The 26,225-nt window shown below is 48.5% G+C and overlaps 1 protein-coding gene across 24 annotated transcripts in view; it reads left to right on the plus strand.

The window, feature by feature from the left end:
- Nucleotides 1–26,225, plus strand: part of RALGPS1 (Ral GEF with PH domain and SH3 binding motif 1) — a 286,233-nt gene that overhangs the window by 12,705 nt on the left and 247,303 nt on the right. For 21 of the 24 annotated variants that reach the window (XM_059925635.1, XM_059925636.1, XM_059925638.1 and 18 more), the window contains one exon: nucleotides 5,677–5,755. The exons of the other annotated variants lie outside the window; for them this stretch is intronic. The gene's annotated coding sequence lies outside the window, so the exon portion shown is untranslated. The remainder of the gene's footprint in view (nucleotides 1–5,676; nucleotides 5,756–26,225) is intronic. 24 annotated transcript variants of the gene reach the window in all.

Consider the following 26,225-nt stretch of genomic DNA (forward strand, 5'->3'; position numbering starts at 1 on the left):
TATAACCTTTTATCATTCTCTTTATGAGGGAGCCATTTCTGTAGGTTAGGGTATGAATGACAGAGAACTCAGAATAATGAAGGCATAAATAAGATTGAAGTTTCTGTCTTATGTGTGAGAAGTCAGGAGGGTAATGAGCTCAGAGTATTGAGCCTACATGGTCAGAGACCCAGGTTCCTTCTGTCTTGTTCCATCGTGAGGTGATCTTGGGGATGGCTTCTAAGACCAAGGTCACTTTATGGCCTGAAATGGCTGCTGGAACTCTAGCTTTTGCATCTTCATTGCAGTCTTTGAGGGCCACTTTACAGCAATTGCACATGACACTTCTTGCATCCCATCGGCCTTCTCTTGGTCTTATGGCCACACATGGCAGTAAGGGAAGCTGGGAAATGTAACCTGTATTCAGGGAAACCGTATGTCCACCTAAAAACTAGAAGTTCTATTACTGAAGAAGAAGAGGAGGCTGGATATTGGGGACCCGCCTCACCATTACTGGCCCCGTTTAACAGATGTGGAGCCTATAAATGGTTGAGCCTTCAAAACTTATTATAAGGCAATAATTTATTAATCCCACATGGCGCTTGGGTAAAAGCAGGAAAACAGATGAATGGAAAAGAAGTCAGTTCATTGGTAACTTACCCAGGAGCTAAATTCATGAGATATCAGGAGTTATACAGAAGCAAGGGAAGGAATGATTATTATGTTGGGGCATTTGGATTTCAATGCTGAAAAAAATTGATAAGCTTAACCACATACTGCAGTGGATTCTAGGTGAGTTTGAGGTAAAGGACAAAAAAATGGAGTTAAAGGTGGGAAGATGTATATTGAATTCTGTAGTAAGATCTAGGAGAGGCAGGTTACTGGATCAGGTAGTAGGGGGAATTAGGAGGGAGAACTTTTTTGTCTACTTAGTATCTTTTGGTATGTATAACTCCTGAGTCAGACAAAGGACTTTATTACCAGCATAAACATGAGTGTGTGTCTGTTTCCCTTCCCCCAAGTCCCATGGAGGTGACACTGTGGGCCCAGATGGATGCTGTGCCTTGTGTCACACCTGAGAAACACAAGCCTGGGGAACCTGCTGCTTTATGGCAGGCAGTGAGCAAGGCTGCCCTTTGTCCCTGAGGGAGACATTATCGCATCTCTCAAGGTTGCTCTCTGCAACACAACCCTGTGAAATGGCCTAGGTAAAAGGTGGTCAGGACCTTGTGTTCTTGGCACTCCCAACAAGACAGGCTGGAGTGCCGGAGACCATGGAGGACTGAGTCTCCCAACAGGTGTTGTCAGGATCAGATGGGATGATGCGTGGAGACGCGTGTGCAATGGGAAGCTCTCGGTCAACGCTACCCTGTAGAATGGCTGTGGGCTGTGGAAAGGCAGGCCCATCCATGACTCGGTCAGCTGGCACAGTCTTTCCAGCTGGTGTGCCGTGTTTAGACAGGACTGAAGGTGCAGTGGGGAGGTGGAATGGTAGAGAAAGGCTACTCTCAGTTGCTTGTGTTTAGCTTTTGCCTCTTGTACACACTTCATACCCAGTACATCCCTGGGGCATGTACTCTGCTAGCTCTTGGTAAATTATTTATAATTCTCTTTCTTCTTATGTATAATCAAGTGAAGTCTGTTTCTTGAGCTTAATATTTGTGAGTTTCTTAATTCAAAATTGAGTGCAGTGAATCTTTCTTAAGAAATAGGGTATTTTTTGTTTATACGTATATTTAGCAAAATCCTTGACAATTGGTTCCAAACTAATGAAATTTTAAACCTAGATGATGTATAAAAGTATTATAAAAATGTGGAGCTAAAAGACATTTGAAGATTAGCTCAACTTTCCAGTTTTATACAAGAGGAAATAGGCAAAAGAAGTGAAGACGTTAACTAAAGAGTGGTCACCGTTGATGAGTGATGGAGATGGTGTTGGACCTTAGCTTTGAATCCACCAGGGTAAATGGAGAGGGGACCAAGGGGAGCCCATCTGCACTATTTTTGGATAAATGTCAGGCCAGGTCTCATCTGTCCTCATTCAAGAATGAACAAATAGAAAAATTAAACTAGAGAGGACCCACTGAAAAGATCCAGCAGTATAAAGGGAAATAAACAAGGGTGCAAAAAATAGAGAAGATCAGGCTTTGGGACAGAAGTCTCCACACTTTTACTCAGTAAACTGAAGTAAATTTCAAACATCATCATCTTTGTCCTCTCAGAGAAGCTATAGATGCTATGAAAGACGAAATGATGAGTCAACAGACTGAGGTGAAGCAGGAGCTTGTGGACTTAAAGAACGTGGGGAAATAAATCACATATGCCAGCACTGAAATTAGTGGCACTGCAGAAATTCAGGGTGTCAGGAGGAGGACAAACTGCCAATTTCACAAGGGACAGGAAAGTAACAGAGGAGACCGCAGATGTGGATGATGGACCAGACTGGAGACCAGAGCAAATCCTCAATTTTCCCGAACCGAAGAAAGACCTGAATCCATAAATTATAAGGGCTCATCATGAACCAGGCAAAAGTAACAAAATTAGCTAACACTTCAAATATCCAGGTGAAGTTTTTTTGTTTTTTGTTTTTGTTTTGATTTCAAGGATAGTGAGAGGATACCATTAGCATTCTGGTAGAAGGAACCTTTAAATCCAAGAAAAAAAAAACTAGGCTAGGCTCAGGCTTGTCTACAGCACAGGTGCCAGAGGCAGTGGAGCAGTACTCATCGAGTTTTGAGGGAAGGGTTGTGACCCAAGAATTTCATACTCAGCCAAGTTTTATTTCACATTTGATGGTAACAGAAATTCATTTCAGTCTTACAAGGACACACCTTGAGTGTAGCTTTTGCCACACCCACGCACCATTCCTGGGGGGAAAAAAATCACTGGAAGGCATGCTCCAGTAACCGAGAGATGAGTCAAAATGAAAGCCCATGAATGGACAAGTCAGAGTAGGAAAGGATTGGCAGTCAGAGTGGAACCATTCAAATATAAAATTATTTCTAAATAATTGTGATTATGATTATAAAATAGAATACAAATGAATTGATTATTAAAAGAAGATATAACATTAAACCATAATTAATAGAAAAAGCAGGAATAAAATTCCTGCTCAAACCAGAGATCACGCATGTGAACACAGTCTGTACTCTAAAGAACTGTACAAATGCGAGGGATGGAAAGATCTCCAGACTTTTTATATATGTCTGTTTCAAAGTTGGGTTGATAGACGCTTTTATTCTTTCTTTCCTGTCATGAGTCAGGTGTTGGGATTGGCATAGTCCATAAGCACGTTCTTTTTATCAGTGCGTTAGCCTCTTGTTGGGGTGTTTATGTTGGAAATAGTATTTCATTGCAAGTAGAAACAGTGTGCTATTCGGAGTCAGAAGACCTGGGTTCCTGCTCTGATTCACCTTAGTTTTGTGAGCTTGAAAGAAGCACTAATTTCAGTCTCCTTTAAAAGTGATCGTAATACTTACTTTGTGATATCTTACTGACCAGGATGGCTAAAATGAAAAGAAAAAAAAAAAAAAAGACTATATCAAGTGCTGGCAAAGATGCGGAGCAGCCACAATGCTCATACCCTGCTGGTGGGAGTGTAAATTGGTTTAGCCACTTTGGAAGACTGTTTGGCATCATCTACCAAAACTGAGCACGTACTCACCTTATGACCCAGCAGTTCTGCTCTTGGGCATCAGCCCAACAGGAAGGCATACAAATGTGTTACCAAATGGCACCGCTCAAGAGTGTTATAGCAGCACCACCCGTGATAGCCCAGACTGGAAACAATCCCAGTGTCCATCAGTAGCAGAGTGGACAGATACAGGGTCAACTCCCACAGTGGGAAACTGTGATCAGTACGAGTTCATGAACAACCATGAAAAATGAAAAATCAGGATGAATTTCACAAACATAATGTTCATTCAGGCACAAAAGGTTATGTACTGTATGGCTCCATTCGTATAAAGTTTAAACGGACAGAAGTAATCTCTGCTGTTAGAAACCAGAGTGGTGACCACCCTTGGGAGGCAGGTAAAGATCGAAGGGGGTGCGGTGGGTGGTGGGGGGCTCGTGACGTTCCTCCATCTGGGTGCTGTTACACGGGTGTGTTCACTTTGCGGGAATCCTTTGACCTGTGCGCTGGTGTTGTATTATTGTATGCATTCTTCTGCACATATGCTGTACTTCCATGTAAAGTTTATTTAAAATTCTGTCAAAGGAAGCATAGCAGTCACATTGCTCTCACTAAAATTATTATTAATAGAGAATGAAAGTTTTTTGTATTATAGGATAAAATAATTTAACATATTTCATCTTTATCTCTTCCTTCAATTGTTTGCATTTGTTTTGTAATGTATAGAACGTGTCGTTACTTTAGAACATATATTTAATTTACGAATAAACATATGTATGTTAGAGGTGCTTGCTTAATGTTTTTTCAGCTGTTGGGAGTGAAGGATCTGAAAGTTTAATGAGCTGTGACTCAAGGTCGCAACAAAAGGGGGCAGTGTGAGCTGGGCCTGGCCTGGCTGCGGGAAGCAGGTGGCGAGCGGGGGGCCTCAGTCGGTTCAGTCGGCGGCCTGTGTTTGGGTTGGTTTTTTGCTGCTGGAGCACGAAGTGTGGGCCAGGGGAGGGTGGCCTGAAGCTGGAGAGGGAGGCAGGGCCTGGCCTCTGGGCGCTTTGGGTTCCAGGGGCCTGGGGGGACGGGCTGCGAGGCAGCTCTGGAAGCGGGTGAGCAGAAGAAAGGAGCCAGCAGAGGTGGCCAGAGAGGCCGAGCAGACAGGAGGAGCAGCACGAGGTCATTGTTTGAGGCCGCAGATGAGTTTCCAGAAAGAGAGACTGGTGAACCATGTTGGAGGCTACCGAGAGCTCGGCCACTAGCCTGAGCCTCAGCCGTTAGGAGGTCCTGCTGACCCGAAGTCGGGCGGGGTGTTGCCGTGGGTGGTGGGGAGGAAGCAGCCTGGAGTTTAAGGGCCGAAGCTCTTTGGAAGACTGGGAGAACTGCGGATGTTCTCAGGCTGAGGGGAGGGCCGAGAGAGTGGAGGAGACTGAGGTGCGAGGGGGGTGCCGGCCCTGGGTCTGCGGTGGATGCCTCTTCCTCAGAGGTGGGAGTGGGGGGTCAGGAGAAGACGCGGAAACACTTAGGTTAAAGGAAGGACCCGAAGGAGCCGAAGGCAACTTTCCGCAGTGAAGGAGGTCATGAAGCCGCCCACCTGGCTGTGGGGGGCGGAGGGAGGGGGCGCTTTGGAGGAAGGAAAACAAACCAGCCCCGGGGCCCTCTGCAGGCCCTGGGTGCAGGTTGCTTGTTTGTGCCAGTGGGCAGCTGAGAGGCTGCCCCGGTGCTGGGCGGGCTGGGCACTGCCTCCCTGGCATGCACTCTGAGGCAGGGGTGTTTGCATTTGTCCCCAGGCGGACCCTCCCATGCTTACCACGGCATGTATCCAAAGCATGGTGGGAAAGGAGAATAGTGACCGAAGAAGTTGAAGTTAATTCTGGTGATTTTAGGACAGGCTCTGCTACCTGATAGGCTAATGATATCACATATTGATCTATGGGGAAGGTTTTTGACATTTCAAAGAACAGATTCAAATCAGATCTTCTAGCACTATAGTTGGTCTGACCTTGCTGAGCCTTGAGAAACAAGTCTTACTGTCTGGAACGTCGTGTAAATGGAATTATCCCCCCTACTTTTTACAGCGGCTACTGTTTGGAAAGAGATGTGCTGGGATGGTTTATCCTATTGGCCTGGGATTATGAAGCCCAACACGTGTTCCTGGTAAGTGGGTTCAGTGACCCTAGTGACCTGTGCCCTCTTGAGCAGAGAGCCAGGCTGTGGCACCCAGAGGTGCAGCTGGTACGGGTGAGTCGGGTCCTGTTGCAGTCAGAGGAACCTGCTATCAGCGAGTCTGCAGGGTCGAGCAGGGCACAGGGGCTTTTGGGACATCAGGCATCCTCAGTGAGCCACACGCAGAGGGTGTTTTAGGGGCTTCTTCTCGCCAGAGGAGTTAAGCTCTGGGATTTTCACCACTGGTTCTTGTATCAAGGGTTTTTTCCTTTCTTTCTCTCTCTGCCTCCTCCTCCTGCAAGACCACTTGTTGCCACCCTGTTTTGCTGTCATCCTTTTGCTCTTGTTGCTCAGAAGACAGACATTCTGTATCGACCTCCCAGCAGTTGGGGTGACTTGGGCGACCTCCTTTCTCTCAACCTCAGTCAGGTCCTTGTACCTCCCCACAAGCCCCTCCCCTCTCTCAGTTCAGCTCCCCTCCTCACTTTTGGCTGTCCTTGCTTCAGACCCTTCATCAGAGAGGCCCGGCTCATTGTGTGAGTTACGCTTGGCCCTGGGAGGATGGGTGAAGGAATATGAAGATATAAGGACTCTTATAAGATTCAAGGAATAAGACTTGATCATTGTCTTCAAGAGACTGTATAATCTACTCGTCAACCCCCTGCCTCCCTCTCCCCCCCCCCGACCCCCCCAATTCTTGCTCCCTGAGATTCTGCCCACCTCATCCGGCGTCTCTTCCAAGAATGCTTTTCTGCACTCCCCAACTCACTGGAGCTCTCCTCCTTTTAAACTGTCCTGACACTTGTTTCAACCCCCTCTCACGGCCCTGGCCACGATCCGCATTGCATTGTGCTTTTTTGATGTCCCCTGTATCTCCTGCCTTCGCTCCTTGACTAGACTTCAAGCTCTTTTAAGGCAGGGATTGTGTCTTGCTCATTATTGTATTCTGTGCAGTGCCTTGCTCAATGCCTTATACATAGTAGGTGCTCAGTAAATTTTACTAGACTGGAACCAACATGGACTCTCTCATGGCTCCCAGCATGAGAGAGTCCCAGCTCCCCTTTGCAGCCATGGTCCTCAAGTCTTGAGATACCGTAAGATAATAGGGGAAGAGGCAGCGAGTATTTGCCTAGAAGAATCCTAGGAGATTTTATTCAGGTAGGAGCAGTCACAAAAATGCTAAAAGCTGAAATATTACAATTTTTTTCAGATTCTTCTAGTAGCCTTACCCTTCTGTCAACCTACTTTCACAAAGAGGCAGAAGGTAAAGTTTTCTGATGCTTTCCTGCCAGGGCCCCAGTCTTCCTTCCTTGATATTGCATGATTAACTACAGTACAAGTAATTCATATAGTGCTTAGAAGAAGCAAGTTCCCTGAAACTTACATATCAGAGGGATTGGTTCCCCTAAGGAGGATGCTGGAAATAACTGTTGGTTTAAAGGTAAGAGCATATGAGAAAACTGAGACTCAGAGATAAGTAATTTCCCTGTGATCACACAGCAAGTAAGTGTCAGAGTTGATATTTGACTCTAGGTCAATCTAGTTCTAGAAATGCAGTTCCTCTCCTCTGTCTGTGCTTTTGAGCCTGATTAGAACTGGATTCCATGAGAGGCGCTGCAGCTGCCCACTTGCTTCCTATGCCCTCCGAGGGACTGCCCGATCTTGCCGATCCCAGGGGATCTGGGTGGAATTGCTCCCTGTCCATGAAGCTGGGAGAGGGCTGCCTCTCCCTCATCATCACTAGGGGACCAAAGGGCAGAGGGTCTCCCCCCCACTTCTCAGCAGGAAGATCACAGTTTGCCACCTCATTTCACTTGGGTCCCCTTGAACAGAGGCTGTCAGGTCTTACAGGGCCTCAGGCTTGTCATTGCCACAGAAGCTCGAGCGGTCTGCCATGAACAGGGGCTGTGTGAACCTGCACCCTTCAGCAGGCAAAGACACATGACAGCTTTGTGGGATCTTAGCTGGAGAAGGAGGGAAGCCAAGCTTCACACTTGGAGCAGTGGCTCCTTTGAGGCAGGATGGAAGGAGAGGATGCGTAAGAACTTTACAAGGAGAGAGCTCCTAGGGGGATGCAATTAAAGGGTACCAGAGGCTTGCTGGAACTAAAAAACATGGCTTTTGAATTTAAAAATCAATTTAAGAACTGAAATTGGTGGTTTGGAAGGTCAAGTAGAAGAAATGCCTCACAACCCAGAACAATAATAAAAAGAAATGGAAATAATGAATTAAAATGTGAGACACTGTCCATGAGGGAAGGCCTTGGAGACCTTATCCAGGGGACCTGGCATGGAGTCATGGGAGTTCCGGAAGGAGAAAAAGGAATAGATGGAGGAGTAATAGGAAAACAATAAAAGAAAATGTCACTGAATTGAAGACAGATTTGATTCTTCAGATTAAATGGATCCATTCATCCCACGCAAAGCCCAACACTTAGACCTACTTTCTAGTAAAATTCCCAAACTCCAAGAAGAAAGAGAAAAATCTTAAAGTTTGTTTGTTTTTTAAAATTATATTTATTTATTTATTTTTGGCTGCATTGGGTCTTTGTTGCGGTGTGCGGGCTTCTCATTGCAGTGGCTTCTCGTTGCGGAGCACGGGCTCTAGGTGCACAGGCTTCAGTAGTTGTGGCATGTGGGCTCAGTAGTTGCGGCTCGCAGGCTCTAGAGCGCAGGCTCAGTAGCTGTGGTGCACGGGCTTAGTTGCTCCGTGGCATGTGGAATCTTCCTGGACCAGGGCTCGAACCTGTGTGTCCTACATTGGCAGGCGGATTCTTAACCACTGCGCCACCAGGGAAGTCCTTAAAGTTTTATAGGAAGAAAGAACAGGCTGTTTTCAAAGGAGAGAGAATTAGGCTCTCATTGGGCCTCCCATATGCAGCCCTGGAGTCCGGAAGATGGTGGTCTGGGGTCTCCAGACTGTTGGAGAAAGGGGGCCACAGCCCTCGCTGAGCCAGCCGAGATGTCACTCCTGGTCATTGGGAAAGAAAGATATTTCACACGCGTGAGGACATAAAGCATACGTCATCTGGTAGGTGTGCCTGAGGAAAACGCCCAGTGAAGTTCTCTAACCGAAGGACAGTTAGAGCAGAGATTCTGGGGTGGGGGACATGGAGAGTGCAGGAAGCAGTGAGCTGTGGTGCACCCTTTAGTGCACAGAGATTAATCTCATTGGCTGTTGCTACTGTGAGTTAGAATTTTTATTGTGTGTTATTAAGAACTTTTAAAATAGAGGAGAACTGTATGGGAAAACAGAACAGGCTGAAAATAAAAATTCTAAACCATCTCTGTAAAACCCAAGGCTTTGGGAGAAAGAATGGGAGAGTGGGGAAATGAGTGTTCCACTTTTAAGAGACTTAAATAAACATAGGGCAAATAAAACGTAAAGCCATTGTTATTTATGTGTATTACAAAAAAGAGAAGTAAAGGTTCAGTTTTGACTTTTGGGAATCAGAAGGTGTATTGGTTAGGACTAGATTTTGTTGCATGTAGTGGATAACCCTGGAATAATGATGGCTTAAACATATAAGCGTTTGTATCATTTCATGAAAAAGTAAAGAGGTTGGTGTGGTGGAATCAAAGTCATCACAGAGCCGCCAGGTTCCTTACATCTCGCTGCTCTTCCCGCCATAGCAGATTGCCGCCTGACTCAAGATGGCTGCTTGAGCTCCAGTCATCACATCTGCATTCCAGAAGCCAGAAGGAGAAAGGGGAGAAGAAGGGTGTGCCCTTTCCCTTTCAGATACTTCTCAGAAGTCTCACACAGCACTAACATTTACATCTCACCGAGTGGAGCTTAGCCACACTGAACTGCAAGGGAGCATGGAGTGTGCTTAGCTAAAAATAGGAGTTTTCTTGCTGAAGAAGAAAAGGAGAAAGAAAGAAGTTGGAAATCTCTGCCTCAAAAGATCATCACTAGCAGAATGCAAATAAAAATAATAGTTTTCTTTTTTACCTTTTTAAGTGGCAAAATGTTACAAAGATTGATAAAATCCAATGTTAGCAAGTGATTGGGGGAAGTGAGTGCTCCCTTACATTGCTGTTGGGAGTATGAATTGTTCTAACTTTGGGGGAATATAATTGAAAATATTTAATGAGTATTAAATATCCATATCTGTCAACCCAGCAGCAATTCCTGCAGAAATAAAGCACCAATGCAAAAAGCAGTACAAAGCTGTTTTCTGCACCACTGTTTGTAGTGGCAAAAAAGTGGAAGGAATGGGAGCCCCCATCAGCCATGTATTAGGCAGTTATTAAAAAGGATCCAGCTCTCTCTACCTTGACATGAGGGAAGCCCATGACACATCGTTAGGTTTAAAAAATTGCAGAATAATGTCTCCAGCAGTGGTTCAGACTGGTGGCCAGCAATAATGTGTGCCAGGCCAGTGCTAAGTGCTTTACATTATTCTCTTCTCACAGTGAACTTACAAGGAAGGGACTGTTGGATTGCCTCTTTTCAGAGGAGGAATTTGAAGCACAGAGACTAAGTGACTTTCTTAACAGTCACCTAGCCAATAGACACTGGGCCCAGGATGTTACCAGGTCTCCATAATCTGAGCTCTTACTAACTTTCCTACTCTACCCAAGGAGCACTGTCCAGTCTCTCTCTCAGATGCCTTGTATGGCCAGTTCAGTGCTTTCCAAATGTTCAAAATGGAAAGCTTTAAGTGGTGTAGTTGGCCACAGGCCCCATCTGTCCTTATTCTATTACACCTGCAGCTTCGTCGTTACATGATCTGCTGGGCCCCGCAGGTGTTTGAGGGTATGACCTTGGGTTCTGGTCTAGTCCCACTTGGTTACAGGTATTTATGTTGCTTGGCACAAAGGCTTAGAGGAGTGTACTCCTGGCTGCCCACTGTGATTACCTTAGGTGGGTGGAAGGGGGTCGGCATTGGGGGAGGGTGGTTTCATGGCTTTTTATTTGTACACCCCTCTTGGGTTTGGCTTATAGCAACAAAGATATGTTGCTTTTGTAGCTTAAATAGGAAGTGCGATAAAGTATAATTTAGAATGATGAAATATCAAGAAACAACCCCCCCCCCAAAAAAAACCCAGATAAATTACTACACCTTCCTTTTTGTCATTTGTTTCTTTTGAGATTGCCTTTATAAACGTCTGTAAGCAAGGAGACTTGAGTTTTCTTTTTTATAAGACAAGGTTTTGGGACTTCCCTGGCAGTCCAGTGGTTAGGACTCCATGCTTCCTCTGCCGGGGGCCCAGGTTTGATCCCTGGTCGGGGAACTAAGGTCCTGCATGCTGCGTGGCACGGCCAAAAAAAAAAAAAAAGAAAAAGAAAAAAAAAGATGAAGGTTTAGGCTGTCAGTTGTATTAGCATTGACATCTCATTCTTGAACCGCACATAAATAGGCATCAGCAGCGGTCCTCCCTGATCAGGAGAAAGGCTCTGCCCTATCGTAACCTCAGAGTCAGAGATGGGAAGCATGTGGAGTGGGGTTGCTCAGAAAAGGGTTTGTGAGCCGCAGAAGCCGTGGGCCGCTCCTGATGCTGCTTGCGTGACCCTCTCGCTGGAAATCTTGGGGAGGCAGCCGAGCGTGGCCACAGCTGTGACCGTCCAGGGAGGACGAACATAAGACAAATAGGACGAGTGCTAAGGAAAAGTCTGGGTGCTCTAAAAGCCTATAGGAGAAGGACACAACATAGTCAGGTGTCACAGAAGGGGTCCCAGAGGAAGTGACATTGAAAATGAGGCTGGAAAAGGGCAGGAAGGAGTGGGGAGGAGAGGAGGGGCGAGGATGGTTCCAGGGAGAGAACCAGCCCCTGAGCACACCTGGCTGCGGGAGACAGCACAGTGGGCATGGCCACCAGCCGCTCTAGCGCCCTTCTGGCACCTGTTCTAGTCTGCCGGTCTCTCCTTCCTTGGCTGGAAGCCACTTCCAAGGGGCTGGTTTGGGGAGGGGCCTGCACCGCCCTCTCCCCACCAGGGTAGTGCCTGTGACTCTCAGTGGGTTGGGTACCTCTCAGCCCCCTTCCTTCCCTCACACCAGCTTCCCTCAGTGATCTTGCCTACCGACCCTCTATTGCGAGGACCACGGCCTTGACCACCTGGGATCAGGGCTGGAGGGATTGTTAAGGCAAGTTCCACCCACTTTTCACTGAGGTCCCTCCTGGGTGGCAGCTTCTACCTGAGCTGAACCTGAGCCCAGAGCGTTGCTGCTTCCCCTGCCCCCACCCCAGGAGTTTGCATCACTTCTCCCTGCGTCCCCCACCCTCCCCAGTCCTGCAGGGGTGCTCTCCTTGAAGTCCCTTTGTGCAGTCCAAGTGCCTGGGGGTGCTGATGGGCGGCTTAAGCATCGCAGTCTTGCCCTGAACCTGCCCCTTCCTGTAGTAGGCTGGGGGAGTGGTTCATTCATTTTTACTGAAAACAGCAGAGTGCTGGGTACTGTGTTGGGAACTGGGAGTAAAATAACAATATTTGAGCACTTACCCCGTGCCAGGCGCTGTGATCAACATTCCACAGAGGTGGCCTTAGTTCAGGAACTTAATGCATATAAAACGCTTAGACAGCCGCCTGGTGCCCACCACTACTCCCGAGTGCCAGCTGCTGCTATTAGTTGTCCTTGCCATAACCACACGAGGGGAGGACAGTCCTGTATCTCCATGCAGAAACACAAGCTTAGAGGGGCACTTGCCTGCTGTCACATAGGACTCAAACCCGGAGCTCTCCGAGGGTGAATGAGTAGGCGTGACTCTCGCCTTCCAGAGCTCATGGTCTAGCAGGGAGATGCCCGGCAAGAGCACTTCCTTGTCAGAGTGACAGGTGCTACAGCGGGCTGAGTGAGGGCACACAGAAGAGGGGCCGAAGGATGGGGGAGAGGGGAAGACTATTCCAGGCAGAGTCCTTGCTGAGATCAATGTCACTTCCTCATCACCCGGGGGATGTCTGTTTCCTCTGGGCTTTGGCGAGGAGGCTCCAGTTTGGTGGTCTGTGCACGTGCTCAGTTAGCGGTTAATCATTTGAGGGCCCGGATATGGCTGCCCCTCCCAGCCAGACTCCTGGGACCTCGTCCTCCAGGCACTCTCATTTGGGGAAGACCCCTCCACCTCCAACCACTGTGTGACCTGAGGTCCTGTCACTCTGTGAACCCCCAAACTTCTTGGGGACACACGTGCAGATGGCCTGGGTTATGGCTCTGTGTTGCCCACCCCACCTCTCACTCCATTTCTGTGAGTGCCTTCAGCTGCCCCGTAGAACTGCTCCGTTGCAGTTAACGCAAAGGAACGAAATGTCATCATAGAACTATGATTGAAGATCCAAGCTAAATAAATCCCACCATGACCATGCCACCCCAACAAATCAAACTGTTCATGTTGCCCGTTGCCTTTCCAGTCCCTGTCCACAGGGCAGATAGGTTTTTATACAGTTGTTGTGTGTCTTGCCTCCTCTTTATTGATACCTTGAGGGGATTGGAAATGAGATTGATCAGTTAGGAGATGGCCACCAGGTGGCGCCAGAGCACCAGACATCCGACTCCAACCTCCTACGTCTGATCCCTGCCGGTGGGAACATCCCTCAAGTGCTTGTCTCTGGAAATTCACTTTCCGTTTTCCCTCCAAATGCTGTGTTGCTCACAATAAGTGTTCCATAGTTACTTTAAAAGAAATCAAACGATACTGAAGTGCACAAAAAGTAGAAAGTAAAAGTGCCGTACAATGACACCTGTAAGAAGCATTGACATTAAGACTTGAGTACATATCCTTCTAGACTTTTGTGTGAGTGTTCACATGTATGCACAAATATTTCAAAACATGTCCAGATGTCGTTTTCTCAGTGAGCACTTCTCAGACCACTGCCCCCATTTAAAATTGTAAGCCCACCCCCTTCCCACTCTGCCTATACCCTTTCTCTGCTTTACTTTTTTATCACCAGCTTATAGACCATATATTTTACTGGGTGCTTTATTTATTGTCCGTTTCCCCCACTAGAATGTACTGGGGGATTTCTGGCTTTTTCGTCACTGCTTTATGCCCAGCACCTAGAACAGTACCTGACACATACTAGACTTTTGCTAACTTTTTGTTGAATGAATGAACAAATGAATAAGAGTGAATATGTCCTGAGTCTGTGGACATCTTTCTCTGTCTGTAAATACTGATCTACCTGCCCAAGGCCACTCTGCAGAGAGTGAGCCAGAACTCCTGGGGGGCTTCTTTCTGTATTAAGAGAACTTCATCATCTCATGTGGCATTTCAGAACCCTGTCCTGTTTACTGACTGACTTTCACTTCTTTCATGATGTCTTTTCCTATACAGAAGTTTTAATTTTTCACGTAGTGAAATCTGCCAATAGTTTCCTTTGTTTTCTAGCTTTTGTATCACTCTAGAGAGGACTTCACCCTGGGACAATAAAAAAGGATAATGACTTGTGTTTCCTTTGGTATTTTTTTTTCTTAGAGCTTTATTTTTTTTTTTTTAATTTATTTATTTGGCTGCGTCGGGTCTTAGTTGTGGCACGCGGGATCTTCGTTGGGGCATGTGGGATCTTTCCTTGCAGTGCATGGGCTCTTCGTTGAGGCACGCGGGCTCTCTAGTTGCAGCGTGCAGGCTTAGTCGCCTTGTGGCATGTGGGATCTTAGTTCCCTGACCAGGGATCGAACCCACGTCCCCTGCATTGTAAGGTGGATTCTTAACCACTGGACCACCAGGGAAGTCCCTCCTTTGGTATTTTTATGGCAATTTTTTGGTTTGGTTAAATCTTTATCAAAGATTTATTCTTATAAATGATACTGGGTAAAATGTAAAATAAATCCCCCCTCAAGTGAATAGAAAATTGTTTCATCAACATTTATTGAATAATCCATTCTTTCCCACTGTTTGAAATGCCATCTTGATCAGATGTTAATTCTCAGCTATACTTGATCCTATTTTTCTGGACTGTGTTCTGTCCTGCTGACCATTTATCATCAACTGCGGCTTCCTGAAAGGACAGGTGCCATCTCATTATACTTCTTTTTTGAAAACTTCTTAGCTATTTTTAATTATTCTTCCAGACAAAGTTTTAAATCAACTTGTTGAATTCTGAAATGTATCCTCTTAGGATTCAGAGTGAATTTGCATTTTATTTATAGATCAGTTGGGGAGAACTGATGTCTTTACAATATCATCTCCTTATTCAGAAGGAGTGAAATGTCTCTTCTTTGATTTAAGTCTTCTTTTTTTGTCTATAAGTAAAATTTAATAATTTGCTTCAAATGATTTTTGTACATTTCTTTTACAGTTTACTTCTATGTATTTTTTTTTCTTTTCTTAGCAGGCCCTTGTACCATTACATTTTCTAGCTGGTTATTGTTTGGATAGAGGAAACAGTTGATTTTATGGCCAGATGTCTAACAGAGCTTTCTTCTCTATCTGATTCCATCTGCTTCAAATCTTCTAGGAATTCTTAATTTTTGGTTTGTTGTTGTCATCATTCCCTGTACTTCAACATTGCAACAGATTTCTCAGTCTTCTTATTTTTCATTTCAACAAGATTAGAAGAGGGGAAAGCATATGTGTCGACCTAGTTCATTGTCTTGAAACTAAAATCTATTCATATAGTTTGATGTGAAGATGTCGTGTTCTACGCGGCCTTTGGCACCCTCCCACCCCTCGCGCTGCCGTATTTGCCACGGAACGTGGAATGGCACTGGGACACAGCCTACAACTCGGTGGGTGTTGCCCTTAAACCCACGCTCACCGGCTCACCCCGCGGGGCACGCCCTCTGCTCCTCGTCGGCTTTGTCCTGCTGCCGCCGCTGCTTCTGCAGCCTGGCCTGACCCACCCTGCCTTACACCCCACAGACAGCGTCCTTCCTAATTTGGTGGGAAGCGCCAGGCTGTACACGGTGGGTCAGGACTCCGAGGTACTTGTCAGGAAGGCCCAAGAGTGTGGGTGTCCTGTTTCGCCAGCCTCCTCTTCACCTCGAGGTTTCCGAAGCGCCTGGTCACAGGAGGAGCAGCGGCAGAGGAGGATAAGGGACCCTCACCGTGAGCTGCCCGTGCCTGCCACCCGCTCCAGGGCTCTCTGGTCAACACTGCTTGAAGCAAGTGATGGCCTCCTAGCCCACTGGGGCCGCCCCCGCCCCTCGCTTGCTCCGTGTCGTGGGTCCTTGCCTTCCTCTGGCAGCGACAGCGCCCAGGGCTGTGCCTGCCAGGCGCGGACTCGGGTGCAGGTGGGAGTCAGAGCCGGCTGAGCCCAGGCAGGGGCCCTGTCCACCCTGTGGGTCTCAGAGCAGCAGTGGGGAGAGGAGGGGGCCCTGAACAGGTGTGTCACCTGCGACACCTGGTGATGCCCCTGACGGATGTGGTCCAGGCAATGACTTGGGCCGTCACCGGTCACACCAGTACTTCCTCTGCCCTTGGCAGAGACTAGGAGGGAGGGAGGGACCCTCTGCTTCTTACAGGAAACTGCCTTCCGTCCGATCCTCTGTCTACTGGAGACGGTGTGTGTTTGGCCCACACATAATGCGCGTAAAATGCCCGAACCTCAACACCCCAGAGCACAACCCTCGAATCGTGGTTTGTGTGGGAAATGGTGAGTCCCAGGCATCAGGCCTGGCGGTGGAGCTTGTGTGCGTGTATTGAGGGGTTGTGAGGGTGTAGGATCCCTTTTTAAATTTAACTTTTTATTTTGAAGTAACTTTAGACTCACAGAAATTTGCCAAACCGCGCATAGCATTTACACATACCATTCACCCAGCTTCCCTGTTGACTCACGTAACCACAGTGCGGTTATCAAATTAACCTGGGTGAGTTAGTTTAGGTACGACACTATGAACTAAACTAGCAGCCTTTTCCAGATGTCCCCAGTTCCCCTGCTCCAGGGCTCAGCCCAGGATCCCTCCCTGCATTTAGTTGTCGAGTCTCATCAGTGTCCTCCAGGCTGTGACACCCCCCAGTCTGCCCAGAGGGTCTCGCCAGGTCCTCACTGGATGAAATTCACGGCCTGGCTTTTGTGCTTCTGCTTCACCTACCTGTAGAGTCAAAGCGTCTCATCTGAGAGACTTTGCCGGGCCCCCAGGTACCGTCCTAGGTGCCCACGGCACTCTTGCTGCCAGATCTCAGGGCTGTCCCCAGCTCCATTCTGAAGGGTTCTACGGTGTCTCAGGCCACTGGCTGAATACTTTCTCCTCTTCCTGCTGCCGGCTTCTGTATAATAAGGTCGCTACTCAGGCGGAGTCGTCTTCTCTTATCCATCAGGGTATTTCTCCAGCTTCCTTCTGGAGGAAGATCTGGGATGCAGCCTGTTTTCCTCCAGCTGGGTATGTATGCTCTGCATACAGGAAAATTCACTCTTTTTGTGTATGTCCTGCAAGTTTTTGATTTATGTTTTTCAAAGGATCACTGTGTTTGTGTCGAGAATAAACCATGAGGAGGCAGGGGTGTGGCAGGGACACTGCTTAGGAGGCCGTCCTGCTGTGCAGAGGCTCGGGTCAGTTTGGAGGTGGTGAGACGCGGTGTGTCCCCCAGAGAGGGCTTATCCCTGCCGGTGGCTGTCCACGAAGACACAGGCACCTCCGCTCTTCCAGTTGCAGGTGACACTGTCTGCCTTTCCCCAGAGCAAATGTCCCCTGGACGGTAATTAAGATTAAGTGGGTGGCTGATGAGGGCTGTGCGGAGTCGGGGAGAGGGAGTGAGGCGCTGGGTCCCTGGTCTGGCTTTCGCGATCCCTAACGTGCAGAAAGGGAAGTGTCACTGCCAGGCTTCCAGAATGGAAGTGTGCCAGTCTGGATGCTCCCGGGCTGCCTTGGGTGTCTGGGATGTCCCAGGCAGGCCACCCTCATTTTCTCACTCTCTCTTTCACCCCCATTTCCAGACGCTGTCTTCAAGCCCTCCCCCACACGTATCCCTAGGTTTCCCATTTTCCTAAAACCTGCCTCCCCTCCCTGTGGAAAACTCAGGTCTTACTCATCAGCTAGTGGCTGCAGGTGAGGGTTTCTCTCTTCCGCCTGTTTTCCGCAGGCTTGTCTTGGAAGGGAGGAAGCTTTGATTTCAAGAATAATTACATGGGCATGGGGGAGAGATGGGGAAGCTCCAGCCGCCCTTTTCAAAGAGGGTGTAAAATGAAACTATCCTGCTTACCAGAGGATTCATTTTCTTTTGGGAACCCTTTCATAGTTTTATGAGAAATGCGTATTTTTCAGTCACATTCCTCCTATTACCTTAACTTAGAGGTGATTTCTTGTGGTCTCATGCTAAGAGAGCATTGCCCTTGCTTACCCCTGCCCCGGGGAGGGTGAAAGTGGTGGTGACGGGTGTCAACACAAATAATAGCTGTCATTAATGATGTACCATGCCGGCCGCTTCTAATGTGCACCGTCCTGTGAATCCCTTCAGCCACCTGTGAGGTCGCTGCTGCAGTGTTCCCCATTTTACAGATGAAGAAAGTGAGGCTTGGCCAGGTCAAGCAACTTGCCCAGGGCACAAGGTCCATGATGGGTGAGAATTCAAATCCTGGTTTGTTTTCTAAGCCACAGAGGTACCCAGCTCCTTCTCCTGCCTGAGAACATGCTCCGCTGTAACTGTCCTATTCTTAGCTCCTGCCAGGCCTGCGGTTGTAGCTTGTCAACCTCTGGGGGGTGGGAGGTGTTGAACCACAGGCTGTGCCTGCATGTATACACGCGCACACACTTGGCGTCTGTCTGTATATCTACCTGTGTGTGGCTGTGTGCACGGGTGCTGCCCTGCCCTGTGTGAACGTGTAACCTTGGGGACAGGGACTAGGGATTGTGGGGACTTCCCTTTTTTATTTTATACCTTTTTGAAGGTATTACTCTTACGTAAAGGATTCTGGAAGCCCTCCTACTTGAGAAGAGGAGGCCTGAGTAGGCATGGCTAGGCTGGACTTTCTGAGGACGGATGGGCCGCTGGTTTCTGCCTCCCCGGCCTCAGCGCACAGTGTGTGGGGCGTGGGGGGCGCCGGGTCAGCGCTGTCACGAGAATTTGCGGGTGGCTGCCTGTCTGTGCCGGCCCTACGTCAGCTCCGTGCACGTGGGTGCTTCCCTTCTCCAGGAAGATGCCCTTCCTTGTCCTTTTCTCCAGGTTTGCTCAGTTTCACAAGTTTTCTCTTGTTTCTGTCTATCTGCAGACCCTCAGACTCCATACCCAGCCCTCTTCCCCGAACACTGCTGCTTTCTCTCCCCCAGGAGGGCTCAGCCAGGGGGGCATTTGGCCACAGTGGTGCCTCCTCAGCCGTCTAGCCCGCTCAGCTCATTATCTGCCCCTCAGTGAGGAGGGGAGATGTTGGATGTCGAGCATCTGGTGGGTGGCTTGAAAGGGGCGGGGGAGGGCGTGGCGAACACGGCGCCGAGGGATGGTATCTCAAGTCTCATGTGCTCACGTGGCCGGGGCCTCGCTTTGAAAGCCGCCAGGCGCTGCTGCTTGCCAGGAGGAGGCTTGGCCAGTTTGGAGAGGGTCGGGAGTGGGTATAGTGAGAGCGCCACCGCCAGCCCGCACGAGGGGACCTTTCCTGGGCACCTGACATGTGGTCCAGCTTCAGGGTGACTGTGACCCTGGGGGAGGCCTTTTGGTAATACAAAACGAGCACGCTGTGGCTGTCCAGAGAGAGAGGGAGAGAGAACACATACACTTATTGTTCCTGACGTGGAGTGAACAACTGGTTGTGGGCAGAAAGCCACTTTGGTTCTGTCTCCTCATCTTCTGTTCAGACGCAGAAGGTGGAGCAGCTGTGACCGAGCCTGTGGAGAGCAGCGTGGCCATGCGAGGAGGTGGGCTCGGACACGGGCTCGGCGCCGTCTCTATGCTTGTCTGAAACATTTGGAAGACATCACTCTCTTGTACTTGAACATTCCTGGATGTGTGTATTTTCTTTGAAACAACCTCCACAAGCTTAGGAAAAAGTGGTTTTTCTGCCTTCTCCACAGTGGTCTGCACCAGACTGTCTCCTGCTATTTCCTTGGTTTCCTGAACCTGAAACATTGAAGGAGAATTCTGAAAGTCTGGAAGGAAACCAACATCACATATGGGACTTTCCTTCCCCTCTTCAGGAGCCCACACACGAGACTGGAGTCTGTCACACAGAAACCAGAGACACGGGGTGGTTCTGTGGTTCTGATACAACTGCCACGTTCTTGCAAAGTTACGTCATGAGAATCTTTTCCTCCTGCAGTGCTTTGGTTTCCAGGGAGGCATTAGTATGAGAGTGTGTGCGTGTGTATGTGTGTAAGAGGTGAGGAAGGGTGGGAAGACAGGATTTTTGGCCAAACTTAACAAGCTGGTGCCCTTCCCTTGGTGCCAGACTGCCTCCCTGTCCAGCAGGGGGTACGGGCAGGCAGGTGTGTGAAAAACGGGTCCCCGAGTTACAGTGTAGTTTCTCTCTCTGAGCCTCAGTTTTCTCATCTGTAAAATGGTTTTTAAAAATAATTTTTAAAAATAAATTTATTTATTTTCAGCTGCGTTGGGTCTTTGTTGCTGCGTGCGGGCTTTCTCTAGTTGCGGTGAGCGGGGGCTACTCTTCGTTGCGGTGCGCGGGCTTCTCATTGCGGTGGCTTCTCTTGTTGTGGAGCACGGGCTCTAGGCGCGCGGGCTTCAGTAGTTGTGGCACGTGGGCTCAGTAGTTGTGGTTCGTGGGCTCTAGAGCACAGGCTCAGTAGTTGTGGCGCATGGGCTTAGTTGCTCCGCGGCATGTGGAATCTTCCCGGACCAGGGCTCGAACCTGTGTCCCCTGCATTGGCAGGCGCATTCTTTTTTTTAAACGAATTTATTTATTTATTTATTTATGTTTTGGATGTGTTGGGTCTTCATTGTTGCACGCGGGCTTTCTCTCGTTGCAGCAAGCAGAGGCCACTCTTCATTGCGGTGCGCAGGCCTCTCATTGTGGTGGCTTCTCTTGTTGCAGAGCACGGGCTCTAGGTGCATGGGCTTCAGTAGTTGCAGCACACAGACTCAGTAGTTGCGGCACACGGGCCCAGTTGCTCCGTGGCATGTGGCATCTTCCTGGACCAGGGCTCAAACCCGTGTCCCCTGCATTGGCAGGCAGATTCTCAACCACTGCGCCACCAGGGAAGTCCCGGCAGGCGCATTCTTAACCACTGAGCCCCCAGGGAAGTTTTTTTTTTTGATGCGTGTAAATCCTTAGCCAGAGCCTTAAACAGAGTAAGTGTCTAATAGATTGTTGTGATGACAGCAGTAATCAAGACTGTGTGTGAGCTCCTCGAGGGCTGGCCTGAGTCCTCTGCACAGAGCAGGGCTTGGGAAAAGGGTCACCAAGTTTACCGAAGGATTGAGGGAGTGACCAGGAGGCAAGATGCTGTTCCTGTGGCTGTAGTATCGGGGCCATCTGTTAAAGCTGGCTCCGTGGGGAGCCCTGCCTGGCTTATTAGCACCCCTGTTAGTCTAGGATGGGCAGGGGCTGGGGGCAGGTGAGGAGGGGAACCTATTCCCTGTGCTCCTGGCACACTGGCATTGGGGGTGTGCTTTCACACCTCTGGGCTTCTGCTCATGCTCAGAGTGCCTGTGGCCCACCCCCCGTTGCCTAGAAACACTCCCGCTTGTCCTTTTAAGACCAGCTCAACGGCTCTTCTTAGTGATGTCTTCTTTGACGCCCAAGGTGAACCCGTGATCTGTTACACCACGTGTCCTGTGAGTATCTACCTATGGGATTTTCTCCCCCTCGCTACACTGCTGGACCCTGGAGGGCAGGGCTGTGTCATCTTTGGCTCTGGTCCCCAGAACTGGTCCTCCAGGTCTCAGTGGATGGGTGTTGAGCCAATGAATGAATGAACTGCTGAGCAGTTACCCATTCGTAATGACCCTAAAGGTAGGAGTCATTTATCCTCAGTTCCTCTCTTTTCCTCTCCTGTCACATGCAATCCATCAGCAAGTCTTGTCTGTTTCACCTCCAGAACCCCTCCCAAATCCATCTCTTTTCCCCATGGCCAGCAGTCCGAGCTGTCAGCATCTCTTACCCCCAGCTGGCTTCGCTGCTCCCGTCTTTGGCCTCCCATGGAGTTCTCTGCACAGTAGCCACTGTGATCTTCAGAAACAGTGAGATCAGATCATGTCACTCCCCTGCTCAGAACCCATTCCCAGGCATTCCAGGTAAAACCTAAACTCCCCACCATGGCCTGCAAGACCCTTTATGCTCTGGCCCCAGCCCGTCTGTCCGCTGCCTCCCACTGATTGGGCTCCAGCTATGGCTGTCTCTCTCCATTACACACCTGCTGAGCCCCTGTGCATCTCAGGCCCTTTGCACTCGCTGTGGCCTCTGTAAAGGACACTCTCACTGGTTTTTCTGGTTGACTCCTTCCTAGGGCTTTAGCTCAATACTGCATCTTCAGAGTCCTTCCTTGACCACCCTGGCAAATACCGTCTTCCACCCTATTTTATTTCCTGAAGACCCTCATGATCTGAGTTCACATGTGGTTTCTAACTCCTGCGCTGGAATGTGAGTTCTCTGGGGGCAGGGTCTGTTCGCTTTGTGTCCCCTGTGCCTGGAACAGGGTCCTTGACCAGACTTCCCTGCATTTGGATGGGAAAAAAATAACATCTTTATTTTCACTAACTTCTAAGTGAAATTTGGCATCTTCCTCAGTTGCTAATGTAGACAATAAATTATAGTAATATTTACAGTACCTGGGACTTTGTCACCAATAAAAGTCACAGCTACCTCCATATCACATAACAATTGTGGACATGCATCTCGGAAAGTTTATGTTCTTGAGTACTTTGAAATTATGGTAGTTATTAGACCCACCAATAGATCTTGCTATTTAATGCAATTTTATATATATATATATATATATATATATTTCCTTACCTGAAGAAATACATATATTACTATATTATAAATTACTTTGAAAATAATTTTATAACTGAATTTTAATACAGTTGGCTTCCTGAGCAGTCCTGTGTAATTGGTTTCCTGTATAATTTTATTTTATTCATTTAAAAACATTTCTGTGAGAAGGGGCCCATGGGCTTCACCAGATGGCCAAAAGGGTCCAAGGTACAAAAATGATAGGAACTCCTGGCTAGAACAAAGTCCGCACAAAGTAGGAGCCTGACGAATGCATGGATGGACAGGTGAAAGGATGGTGCATGTCTTCCCCCGTGAGGATGAACCCCCTGTGTTTTTAGGGTCAGGTTATGGTGGCTTGGCATGAGCTTGGTATTTAGGAAATAGCCTTGGTCAAGGTCTTTTGGAGATCTACTCCAATGATCCGACACTGAAAAAGAAGCATTTATTACAGAGCCCCGGGGCTTGGAACCTTTTCTTTCAGACACAGGCTCCCCCTTCAGCTTCTCTCTGCGCATCTGCTGCCTCCCCACTTGGAGGGACTCTCCTTGCACTGGGCAGGATCTGGCCACCCTCCCCTCCCGAGGGCATAGTGCTCAGTTCGGCTGACCAGCAGAGACTGGCACCGTAGGGTCCGAGTTCCTGGAGAAGCAGGTGGGCATTCTGGTCCAATCAGTCCGGCCTGGGAGGCACGGTCCACATATTCAGGGGCCTTCCCCTGGAGTGGGGGAGGGGTTCTCAGGGAGGGGCCTGGGCTGGGCTGACCCCCTTGATGGGAGTCTGGTCCCTGGTGAGGAGTTGGGGCTTGGCCGGGCCTCAAGGACGGCAGGTGGATGGGTGAGGGTTCCTCTGGGCCCTGGAAAGGATGTTCCATTCTGCTTGGTCCTCTTATTTCTTAGCATGTGAAATATCTCTTGTCTGAGAGTCACTGCCCATAAATTAGGCTGTTTTGTTAGTGGCGAGACATGCAGGAGTCACATTGGAAACAAGCAGTCTGTCTGTCTTTCCAGCTCAGGCCGCCAGTAGGAAGCACGATGGGTAGCATGGGTGGGCTGTCACTTTGTCTCTAGGTGGGCTGGGCCAGAGTGGGCTGGGGGCGGTGGGGGGGGCCGTTCAGGCCTCATGGAGGAGGAGCCCTACGCCGCTCGGACCCCTGGACTCAGCCTGTGCTCCTCTGGGGGCCTGGAGCCCGCAGCTGGAAATCCCCTTCCCAGTAGGGGAGGCCCGTGGTTTCACAAAGCACCATGCTGTCCTTTCTTTAACGTTTTAAGTTAATTGTTTGTTTTAGGAAGAAAGAATAGGTATAAATGAATGAAACTGCAGGATTAGAATTAACACTAATAGCAATTAATAGCCTTAACAGAGCGCTTGCTCGGTGTCTGACCTGGCCCGGGCACTTGGCATGCATTTTCTCGTTCAGTCCTCACCTGGGCCCTCAGAGGAGGCCCAGGCCCTGGTGTCCACTGACCAGGGTTTGGACTCCCCAGTACTGCCACTTAACTAGCAGTAAGTTACGTCACCTCTCTGGGCCTCAGTTTCCCAGAATCAGAATAGCCTCTGCCTCACAGGGTTGTTCTGAAGATCAAGTGAGCTGAAAATGTCGTGCTTAGCCCAGCGCCTCACTCAGCATCAGCACTCCCTGTTCACGCCATGTGCGTGTGGGGTGGGGGCCCCGAGTGCACCACCAAAGGTCGCTGGAGAGATGGGCCAAGTTGGCGACGTCCTGCAGACGGGAAGTAGGGAGTGAGCAAATTACGGTCATGGAAGAGGGTCTGAGACTCATGGCCCCTAGGCTGAAGGCTGCGTGACTGGTTACCAGGCCAGTGGGGAGAGCCATGGCCTCTGGTTTGGGCCCGGCCGAGCAGATGGGCTCCACGTCTGGGCTCCCCTTGGGGAGCCCTGCAGAGTGCTGGGCGCTCCCTGAAAGCAGCAAAGCCCACCTCAGCCTGGAACTGGAGCAAGTTGGATCCACCCCAAGAGGGTTGGCTGGCTGTGTCCCACTCTGTCTCCCCATGGTGACTCCGTCAGGCTAGGATCGAGTCACTTTGTTCAGATGGATGAGCAGCTTCCATCCATCAGCACAGCCTGGCTGAGTCGGCCCCAACCCCAGTCCATGGGAGCTGGTTTGTCTGGTCTGAGACAGCCCTGGCAGCCTCATCCCCTCAGCTGCCTTTGGACTCTTCCGTTTCTGGATTCCCCACTTGGAAGTCTCTGGGCTTTCTTGGAGATTTCTGTTGGAGGGTCCCACCCACTTGATTCCTAGGAGGTGTTGCTTCTATTTCAGAGGCTGGCTCCTCTCCCCTCAGGCCCATCTCTTTTTTTCTTTTAATGTGTTGTTGGATTCTGTTTGCTAGTATTTTGTTGAGGATTTTTGCATCTATATTCATCAGTGATATTGGTCTGTAATTTTCTTTTTTTTGTAGTATCTTTGTCTGGTTTTGGTGTCAGGGTGATGGTGGCCTCATAGAATGAGTTTGGGAGTGTTCCTTCCTCTGCAATTTTTTGGAAGAGTTTGAGAAGGATGGGTGTTAGCTCTTCTCTAAATGTTTGATAGAATTCACCTGTGAAGCCATCTGGTCCTGGACTTTTGTTTGTTGGAAGATTTTTTTATTTTATTTTATTTTATTATTTATTTATTTTTGACTGTGTTGGGTCTTCGTTTCTGTGCGAGGGCTTTCTCCAGTTGCGGCGAGCGGGGGCCCCTCTTCATCACGGTGCGCGGGCCTCTCACTATCGCGGCCTCTCTTGTTGCGGAGCGCAGGCTCAGTAGTTATGGCTCACAGGCCTAGTTGCTCCGCGGCATGTGGGATCTTCCCAGACCAGGGCTTGAACCCGTGTCCCCTGCATTGGCAGGCAGATTCTCAACCGCTGCGCCACCAGGGAAGCCCTGTTGGAAGATTTTTAATTACAGTTACAATTTCATTACTTGTGATTGGTCTGTTCATATTTTCTATTTCTTCCTGGTTCAGTCTTGGAAGGTTATACCTTTCTAAGAATTTGTCCCTTTCTTCCAGGTTGTCCATTTTATTGGCATAGAGTTGCTTGTAGTAGTCTTTTAGGATGCTTTGTATTTCTGCGGTGTCTGTTGTAACTTCTCCTTTTTCATTGCTAATTTTATTGATTTGAGTCCTCTCCCTCTTTTTCTTGATGAGTCTGGCTAATGGTTTATCAATTTTATTTATCTTCTCAAAGAACCAGCTTTTAGTTTTATTGATCTTTGCTATTGTTTTCTTTGTTTCTGTTTCATTTATTTCTGCTCTGATCTTTATGATTTCTTTCCTTCTGCTAACTTTGGGTTTTGTTTGTTCTTCTTTCTCTAGTTCCTTTAGGTGTAAGGTTAGATTGTTTATTTGGGATTTTTCTTGTTTCTTTAGGTAGGCTTGTATAGCTATAAACTTCACTCTTAGAACTGCTTTTGCTGCATCCCATAGGTTTTGGATCATCGTGTTTTCATTGTCATTTGTCTCTAGGTATTTTTTGATTTCCTCTTTGATTTCTTCAGTGATCTCTTGGTTATTTAGTAATGTATTGTTTAGCCTCCATGTGTTTGTGTTTTTTATGTTTTTTTTTCCCTGTAATTGATTTCTAATCTCATAGCGTTGTGGTCAGAAAAGATGCTTGATATGATTTCAATTTTCTTAAATTTACTGAGGCTTGATTTATGACCCAAGATGTGATCTATCCTGGAGAATGTTCTATGCGCACTTGA

The sequence above is a fragment of the Balaenoptera ricei genome, chromosome 6 (genome assembly GCF_028023285.1).
Source record: "Balaenoptera ricei isolate mBalRic1 chromosome 6, mBalRic1.hap2, whole genome shotgun sequence".
Lineage (NCBI taxonomy): Eukaryota > Metazoa > Chordata > Mammalia > Artiodactyla > Balaenopteridae > Balaenoptera > Balaenoptera ricei.